The sequence below is a fragment of the Erythranthe guttata genome, chromosome 9 (genome assembly GCF_056151865.1).
Source record: "Erythranthe guttata isolate IM_541 chromosome 9, IM_541, whole genome shotgun sequence".
NCBI lineage: Eukaryota > Viridiplantae > Streptophyta > Magnoliopsida > Lamiales > Phrymaceae > Erythranthe > Erythranthe guttata.
In genome coordinates, this window is record NC_142541.1 from 5,100,596 (window position 1) to 5,111,717 (window position 11,122).

Sequence of the window (11,122 nt, forward strand, 5' to 3'; positions counted from 1 at the left end):
ACGATTAACACTAATATTGATAATAATACGCCAATTCTAATACGAATATTTAATGTTCAAACTAATACGCCAATATTAATACGAAAACTAATACTAATACTAATACTAATACTAATACTAATACTAATACTAAGACTAATGCTAATGCTAATGCTAATGCTAATGCTAATGCTAATACGCCAAGACTAATATGAATTCGAATCCTAATAATAATAATAATAATAATAATAATAATAATAATAATAATAATAATAATAATAATAATAATAATAATAATAATAATAATAATAATAATAATAATAATAATAATAATAATAATAATAATAATAATAATAATAATAATAATAATAATAATAATAATAATAATAATAATAATAATAATAATAATAATAGTAATAATAATAATAATAATAATAATAATAATAATAATAATAATAATAATAATAATAATAATAATAATAATAATAATAATAATAATAACAATAATAATAATAATAATAATATTAATAATAATAATAATAATAATAATAATAATAATAATAATAATAATAATAATAATAATAATAATAATAATAATAATAATAATAATAATAATAATAATAATAATAATAATAATAATAATAATAACAATAATAATAACAACAACAATAATAATAATAATAATAATAATAATAATAATAATAATAATAATAATAATAATAATAATAATAATAATAATAATAATAATAATAATAATAATAATAATAATAATAATAATAATAATAATAATAATAATAATAATAATAATAATAATAATAATAATAATAATAATAATAATAATAATAATAATAATAATAATAATAATAATAATAATAATAATAATAATAATAATAATAATAATAATAATAATAATAATAATAATAATAATAATAATAATAATAATAATAATAATAATAATAATAATAATAATAATAATAATAATAATAATAATAATAATAATAATAATAATAATAATAATCATAATCATAATCATAATCATAATAATAATAATAATAATAATAATAATAATAATAATAATAATAATAATAATAATAATAATAATAATAATCATAATCATAATCATAATCATAATCATAATAATAATAATAATAATAATAATAATAATAATAATAATAATAATAATAATAATAATAATAATAATAATAATAATAATAATAATAATAATAATAATAATAACTATGATAATAATACATATATTGATATCGATACTGATACTGATATTACTACTGATATTAAAACTGATACTAATACTAATACACATACTGATACACATACACATATTAATATTGATATTGATATTGATACTAACACTCATAACTAATACCAATACTAATATTTACCAATATTAATATTCATACCAATAGTCATACCAATACTCATACCAATATTGATACATATATTGATACTGATATTGATACTCATACTGATACTGATACTGAGGCTGATGTTGTTATTGATAATGATACTAATACTGATAGTGATACTGATACTAATACTAATACTTATACTAATACTAATATTAATATTAATATTAATACTACTACTAATACTAATTGTGGTACTGATACTGATACTTATACTAATACTAATACTAATACTAATACTAATACTAATACTAATACAAAGGTAAATATTAATATTAATACTAATACATTGTTCTAGTACTTCACCTGTGCGTTGCACGGGGTATTCATCGTAAAAATAAATATTCTATTTTAAAAAAAGTCCACGAAATAGTAAGATTAATGATATGCAATACAAATTAGTAGAAAAGTAAAAGAAAATAAAAATATATTATGTATTGTGTAACTAATGAATACCAGTACCAGTACCACTACCAATATGAATACAAATACAAATACAAATACCAATACCAATACCATTACCGTTACCGTTACCATCACCAATATCATTACCATTACTATGACCATTACCATTGCAGTTACCGTCACCAATACCAATACCATTTCTATTACCATTACTGATGATGCTAAAATATAGCTCACCGGAGTAGTGTAGAAAACGAGCTGGGAGAGCAAAGCTGATCAGTAACTAATCAACTTGATGATCCTGAGGTCCCTGCGAAATGAACACACGTGAACTAAGCCGGGGGTTGATCCGGCGGAAACTCCTCCGACGCTCAAGTCAGATGTACGGATCGTAGAGATAACAGAGAGAATAATATTCGAGATTGATTTTTAATAATGAGAACGTACCTCAATAAATGTGTAAAACACCTATTTATATATCGGTAATCGGGTTGGGCTTGCTTTATTAGGCCCAAGCCTTATTTTGAAGGCATTTGGGCTTTCGTGTATTGGGCCTAATTATTAGATAAATTTGAGGGCCCATTGGGCCGGCCCATTTAGGTATATCAATTACCAATGCTAAAACTAATATTAATACGATAATAATACTATTGTTGAGAAACTAGGAAATATTATAGAAGAAGAAGATGACAAAGTAGGGAGAATATGTGATATATTATTCCATAGCTTCAAGTGTACAAATACAATACATTGCACCTTATTTATATGTGTAGAAAAGCTAGTCAAAGGTCATGAGTTACAACCTTAATGATGAATAATGGCGGAGGTAATGGGGGTTTAATGGAGAGTGTAATGGTGGTCATCCATAACCTCCAAGAATTCACAATACTCCCCCTTGGATGTCCACCATTTATGGAATATGCCTCGTTAAAACCTTGTTAGGAAAACCTAATGGGACAAAACCTAAACAAAGGAAAAAGAGTACAAATCCATCTGAAGCTTGTGAGCGTGACACTGCCTCATTAAAACCTTGCCAAGAAAAACTCATTTGGACAAAAACTTGGTCGAAGGAAAAAGAGTACAGTGTTGTTATAAGTAGTGCTCATGCTCCCCCTGATTTCGACATATGACTTTTAATCATCTTCTCAATGAAGTAGTTGGCAATTCTCCAATATATGAATATGATAATTTATTGTTTGACTTTGATATAGCCAACTATATCCACTTTAATGTCCACGAGATTTTTCATAAAGATAGTGTAATACACATTTTACACTTTTGCAAATCATAATTCTTTCATTATCTTCTCGAGGGCTTAAAAGATCTTCAATTATATCAAATGTTTGTACAAACATAATATCACTCAATAGATGAATCTTATCCATTTATTATTTGTATTGATGGATAAATTTCATTTGATAGATCTTCTTTTCAAGATGCATTTTGCCCTTCCAATATTTTTCATCTCAAATTATGTCACCAAATAATTGACAATCTTTGTGAGCTCTTCGTGAGCCTCCACAAGATTTAGGTCACTCACATCTATACCATGATAATGGTAAGTCAAATTATTTGATCATTGACAAGGTATTCACTGAGGTGAATGTACCATATTTTGAAGATAATATGTAAATGGATCATTTCTAGAGTATGACTCACGGAACCTTTTATTATATGCACAACGCATTATCAATTCTTCATTGATTTTATGATCCATATAGATATGCGGTAATTGCATTTATATGATGCATGTCAAGTATTTTGAATACCATCATAAAGTGATTGCATCATAAAAATATATTTTCAAAAGGTATTCAAATGTACCGCAATAATTTTACCCACTTTTGCACTAAAGGTTTTCACAATTTTATGTGTGATGACCGCAAGTCAATGCACAATTCATGTCATTAATAATTTCAAATAATCATGGTCAATTGCATTTGTGAATGCATATACTAATGACCAATTAGATGTCGACATCTATTAAGATTTATGAGCTTCAAGCTCTTCACATTATAGAAATAATTGTACATGTATTTATTCGATAACATCTTTCGTACTCCCTATATTTCTTTCTTATCAATCAAGAGCTCACTATTTTACTTTCCGGTACCGGATTCTCCTTAGAGAAATATATTCATATAAATGGGGATTGTAGCATTTGTGGGTACAAGCTCTTGTAGAAATCCATATATTTTCATGTACCATGTATTTTTCTCTTATAGAGAATTTTAATATTGCATCAATAAAGTTTGTCATTATACTTTATGTGCTTGAGCTCATTATTTATTTCAATCTAAATGTCCTACATGGACAAAATGCGTGCTTTTGAGTTTCACAATGTGGAGGGGGTATTGAGGACTACTTGTCCACTTTATTTTTCAAACTCAATATTAACATTCAATTTGGTACATGAATATTCGTTCGAAAAGAATTTTCACTTCTTTAAGATATTATATCGGTACAACAACAACGTTGAAAACTAATGGTCTCAAATGCCTCTCTATTCACTTAGAGAGCAAGTTAACCATGATATATTTGCCAATCAACTACTTATTGGCACATAATGGTTCGACTTAAATGATCTCGTTAGCTACCGTGTAATCATCAATGATTTTCTCATCCAAATATAGATTTCATTTATGCCACCATAATTGGCAAAAAATTATCAAATCATAGTAATGGATATTGGTTGAGGCGTCACCCAACATCGTCTTTAAGACGAATCCTTTCATCGAATGAGATAAATAAAGTATAATTGATTAGTTGTGTACCATAATCATTTTTCACCCATTTAGGGATTCACGATGCAATCACAATGTGAAATTTGTCCTTCGAGGACATTCGTTTATTAAGCCTTTCATGGCAAAATCTAATGTGCAATGTGTCCTTCTTAGACATTTTCTCTTGCACTCATTTGCAACATATATTATAATATTAAGTTGCTATTTTGTCGATAAATGCATCTAGCATTTTACACATTAAAATTGTTGCAAATGAATTCTTTTTTTTTTTTTTCTTTTGTGCTTAAATATTTCCATGCACAAATTTAGATGAGACAAATATCATTTCATATAATTCACGCCGTTATACAAGAACCGGCTTCTTATCTCCCCCTTAACGGCGGGAAAATTGTCTCATTAAAATGACAATTGACAATGTATGCCATAGAAATATCTCCCATTAAGGGTGCAAAATATTGCATAGCATAAATAATAAACAAACCACATGATATCATGTAATGTGGCTGAATATAACTTCGTTTGAGAATCTAACAGATTCTGTTATAAATGGTCAAATTTCAAAACTTTGAAAAGTCAGGGACCAAACTGTAAATTTTAAAAATTTTGGGAACAAGGCTACAATTTTAAAAAAATCAGTGAAAACTGAAAATGTTGAAAAATAGATTCATAATTGCGGATGATGAATGGAACGAGCTGCACATTCTAAAAAACATGTGGACTAAATTGTAAAATTTTCAAATCTAGGGGGGACTAAAATGAAATTGTTGAAAAAATTGAAGGAGGAAACTGTAAATTTCGAAAATTCAGAATATGCATAGGATTTTGAATTTTAACAAGAAAATCAGATTTTTTTTTTTATAATAATAATAATAATAATAATAATAATAATAATAATAATAATAATAATAATAATAATAATAATAATAATAATAATAATAATAATAATAATAATAATAATAATAATAATAATAATAATAATAATAATAATAATAATAATAATAATAATAATAATAATAATAATAATAATAATAATAATAATAATAATAATAATAATAATAATAATAATAATAATAATAATAATAATAATAATAATAATAATAATAATAATTATAATAATAATAATAATAATAATAATAATAATAATAATAATAATAATAATAATAATAATAATAATAATAATAATAATAATAATCATAATCATAATCATAATAATAATAATAATAATAATAATAATAATAATAATAATAATAATAATAATAATAATAATAATAATAATAATAATAATAATAATAATAATAATAATAATAATAATAATAATAATAATAATAATAACTATGATAATAATACATATATTGATATCGATACTGATACTGATATTACTACTGATATTAAAACTGATACTAATACTAATACACATACTGATACACATACACATATTAATATTGATATTGATATTGATACTAACACTCATAACTAATACCAATACTAATATTTACCAATATTAATATTCATACCAATAGTCATACCAATACTCATACCAATATTGATACATATATTGATACTGATATTGATACTCATACTGATACTGATACTGAGGCTGATGTTGTTATTGATAATGATACTAATACTGATAGTGATACTGATACTAATACTAATACTTATACTAATACTAATATTAATATTAATATTAATACTACTACTAATACTAATTGTGGTACTGATACTGATACTTATACTAATACTAATACTAATACTAATACTAATACTAATACTAATACAAAGGTAAATATTAATATTAATACTAATACATTGTTCTAGTACTTCACCTGTGCGTTGCACGGGGTATTCATCGTAAAAATAAATATTCTATTTTAAAAAAAGTCCACGAAATAGTAAGATTAATGATATGCAATACAAATTAGTAGAAAAGTAAAAGAAAATAAAAATATATTATGTATTGTGTAACTAATGAATACCAGTACCAGTACCACTACCAATATGAATACAAATACAAATACAAATACCAATACCAATACCATTACCGTTACCGTTACCATCACCAATATCATTACCATTACTATGACCATTACCATTGCAGTTACCGTCACCAATACCAATACCATTTCTATTACCATTACTGATGATGCTAAAATATAGCTCACCGGAGTAGTGTAGAAAACGAGCTGGGAGAGCAAAGCTGATCAGTAACTAATCAACTTGATGATCCTGAGGTCCCTGCGAAATGAACACACGTGAACTAAGCCGGGGGTTGATCCGGCGGAAACTCCTCCGACGCTCAAGTCAGATGTACGGATCGTAGAGATAACAGAGAGAATAATATTCGAGATTGATTTTTAATAATGAGAACGTACCTCAATAAATGTGTAAAACACCTATTTATATATCGGTAATCGGGTTGGGCTTGCTTTATTAGGCCCAAGCCTTATTTTGAAGGCATTTGGGCTTTCGTGTATTGGGCCTAATTATTAGATAAATTTGAGGGCCCATTGGGCCGGCCCATTTAGGTATATCAATTACCAATGCTAAAACTAATATTAATACGATAATAATACTATTGTTGAGAAACTAGGAAATATTATAGAAGAAGAAGATGACAAAGTAGGGAGAATATGTGATATATTATTCCATAGCTTCAAGTGTACAAATACAATACATTGCACCTTATTTATATGTGTAGAAAAGCTAGTCAAAGGTCATGAGTTACAACCTTAATGATGAATAATGGCGGAGGTAATGGGGGTTTAATGGAGAGTGTAATGGTGGTCATCCATAACCTCCAAGAATTCACAATACTCCCCCTTGGATGTCCACCATTTATGGAATATGCCTCGTTAAAACCTTGTTAGGAAAACCCAATGGGACAAAACCTAAACAAAGGAAAAAGAGTACAAATCCATCTGAAGCTTGTGAGCGTGACACTGCCTCATTAAAACCTTGCCAAGAAAAACTCATTTGGACAAAAACTTGGTCGAAGGAAAAAGAGTACAGTGTTGTTATAAGTAGTGCTCATGCTCCCCCTGATTTCGACATATGACTTTTAATCATCTTCTCAATGAAGTAGTTGGCAATTCTCCAATATATGAATATGATAATTTATTGTTTGACTTTGATATAGCCAACTATATCCACTTTAATGTCCACGAGATTTTTCATAAAGATAGTGTAATACACATTTTACACTTTTGCAAATCATAATTCTTTCATTATCTTCTCGAGGGCTTAAAAGATCTTCAATTATATCAAATGTTTGTACAAACATAATATCACTCAATAGATGAATCTTATCCATTTATTATTTGTATTGATGGATAAATTTCATTTGATAGATCTTCTTTTCAAGATGCATTTTGCCCTTCCAATATTTTTCATCTCAAATTATGTCACCAAATAATTGACAATCTTTGTGAGCTCTTCGTGAGCCTCCACAAGATTTAGGTCACTCACATCTATACCATGATAATGGTAAGTCAAATTATTTGATCATTGACAAGGTATTCACTGAGGTGAATGTACCATATTTTGAAGATAATATGTAAATGGATCATTTCTAGAGTATGACTCACGGAACCTTTTATTATATGCACAACGCATTATCAATTCTTCATTGATTTTATGATCCATATAGATATGCGGTAATTGCATTTATATGATGCATGTCAAGTATTTTGAATACCATCATAAAGTGATTGCATCATAAAAATATATTTTCAAAAGGTATTCAAATGTACCGCAATAATTTTACCCACTTTTGCACTAAAGGCTTTCACAATTTTATGTGTGATGACCGCAAGTCAATGCACAATTCATGTCATTAATAATTTCAAATAATCATGGTCAATTGCATTTGTGAATGCATATACTAATGACCAATTAGATGTCGACATCTATTAAGATTTATGAGCTTCAAGCTCTTCACATTATAGAAATAATTGTACATGTATTTATTCGATAACATCTTTCGTACTCCCTATATTTCTTTCTTATCAATCAAGAGCTCACTATTTTACTTTCCGGTACCGGATTCTCCTTAGAGAAATATATTCATATAAATGGGGATTGTAGCATTTGTGGGTACAAGCTCTTGTAGAAATCCATATATTTTCATGTACCATGTATTTTTCTCTTATAGAGAATTTTAATATTGCATCAATAAAGTTTGTCATTATACTTTATGTGCTTGAGCTCATTATTTATTTCAATCTAAATGTCCTACATGGACAAAATGCGTGCTTTTGAGTTTCACAATGTGGAGGGGGTATTGAGGACTACTTGTCCACTTTATTTTTCAAACTCAATATTAACATTCAATTTGGTACATGAATATTCGTTCGAAAAGAATTTTCACTTCTTTAAGATATTATATCGGTACAACAACAACGTTGAAAACTAATGGTCTCAAATGCCTCTCTATTCACTTAGAGAGCAAGTTAACCATGATATATTTGCCAATCAACTACTTATTGGCACATAATGGTTCGACTTAAATGATCTCGTTAGCTACCGTGTAATCATCAATGATTTTCTCATCCAAATATAGATTTCATTTATGCCACCATAATTGGCAAAAAATTATCAAATCATAGTAATGGATATTGGTTGAGGCGTCACCCAACATCGTCTTTAAGACGAATCCTTTCATCGAATGAGATAAATAAAGTATAATTGATTAGTTGTGTACCATAATCATTTTTCACCCATTTAGGGATTCACGATGCAATCACAATGTGAAATTTGTCCTTCGAGGACATTCGTTTATTAAGCCTTTCATGGCAAAATCTAATGTGCAATGTGTCCTTCTTAGACATTTTCTCTTGCACTCATTTGCAACATATATTATAATATTAAGTTGCTATTTTGTCGATAAATGCATCTAGCATTTTACACATTAAAATTGTTGCAAATGAATTCTTTTTTTTTTTTTCTTTTGTGCTTAAATATTTCCATGCACAAATTTAGATGAGACAAATATCATTTCATATAATTCACGCCGTTATACAAGAACCGGCTTCTTATCTCCCCCTTAACGGCGGGAAAATTGTCTCATTAAAATGACAATTGACAATGTATGCCATAGAAATATCTCCCATTAAGGGTGCAAAATATTGCATAGCATAAATAATAAACAAACCACATGATATCATGTAATGTGGCTGAATATAACTTCGTTTGAGAATCTAACAGATTCTGTTATAAATGGTCAAATTTCAAAACTTTGAAAAGTCAGGGACCAAACTGTAAATTTTAAAAATTTTGGGAACAAGGCTACAATTTTAAAAAAATCAGTGAAAACTGAAAATGTTGAAAAATAGATTCATAATTGCGGATGATGAATGGAACGAGCTGCACATTCTAAAAAACATGTGGACTAAATTGTAAAATTTTCAAATCTAGGGGGGACTAAAATGAAATTGTTGAAAAAATTGAAGGAGGAAACTGTAAATTTCGAAAATTCAGAATATGCATAGGATTTTGAATTTTAACAAGAAAATCAGATTTTTTTTTTTACCCGTTTAGTTTGAAATTTCATCTTATCTAGACCAATAAAAAAAATACATATACATACCTCTATAGACATGGATTTGGAGTGAAATTTGCATCACTAAAATTTTGTGATTCAAAATCTTTAATTGAATTGGTCAATATCGTGACTCCAAAATCAATGCAATTTCTTTTGCTTTTCTATTGGTTCTTGATAAAGCTTATCAATATGCTTTATCGTAAAATGGATATATGACCAATCATTTTTCATATTTATCATCTCTCTTCCACTTTAAATGATGAGATAAATATTTATATTGGATAAACTTGAGCACCACGATAGCTATTCATGCCAATATATGTCTTCGAAGTATTTAATATTGTTCTTTTCACTTTCAAAGAATAACAACAGTTGAACGAGCTTTGTATCATTTCAATTTTAGCTCATAGCTCTTGCTCTATTACAATATGCAATCAAATTTCTTGATTTTGCTATTATGAGTGCAACTTGAGTTTTTATGTTGCCACTTCATGATCATAATAGATCCAAAATATTGCTACTGCGGTAGCAAATCAATTCACAAACTTAGAGAGTTTTCTCTCTTATATATCTCCATAAGTAACTTTATTTTATGTTACTTTTACAAGACACATAACAACATATTTACTCGTTCTTGAAAATGAAACAATATTTTTTCTCGGTGTCTTCTAGACACATTTTCATTATGAAATATTTGGCTTGTATTTCCAATACACGTATATGGATCTTCAACTTCAATGATCCATAACTTATAGTTACGTTTGTTCTTGAACTATCGAATATATATAATTTCAAATTGCGTGATATGACTCATATCATTGAATCACAAAGGAATAGTCTTTTCGAGTACATATATATATATATATATATATATATATATATATATATATATATATATATATATATATATAATCTCAAGATTTGAGTTTTATTGCTTAAAATTATGTACTCGATTTGAGCTTGAAGGCTTCATATAAATCATTATAGTACTTGATATGAAATAATAATAGTACTATGAGTAACTCAAATTT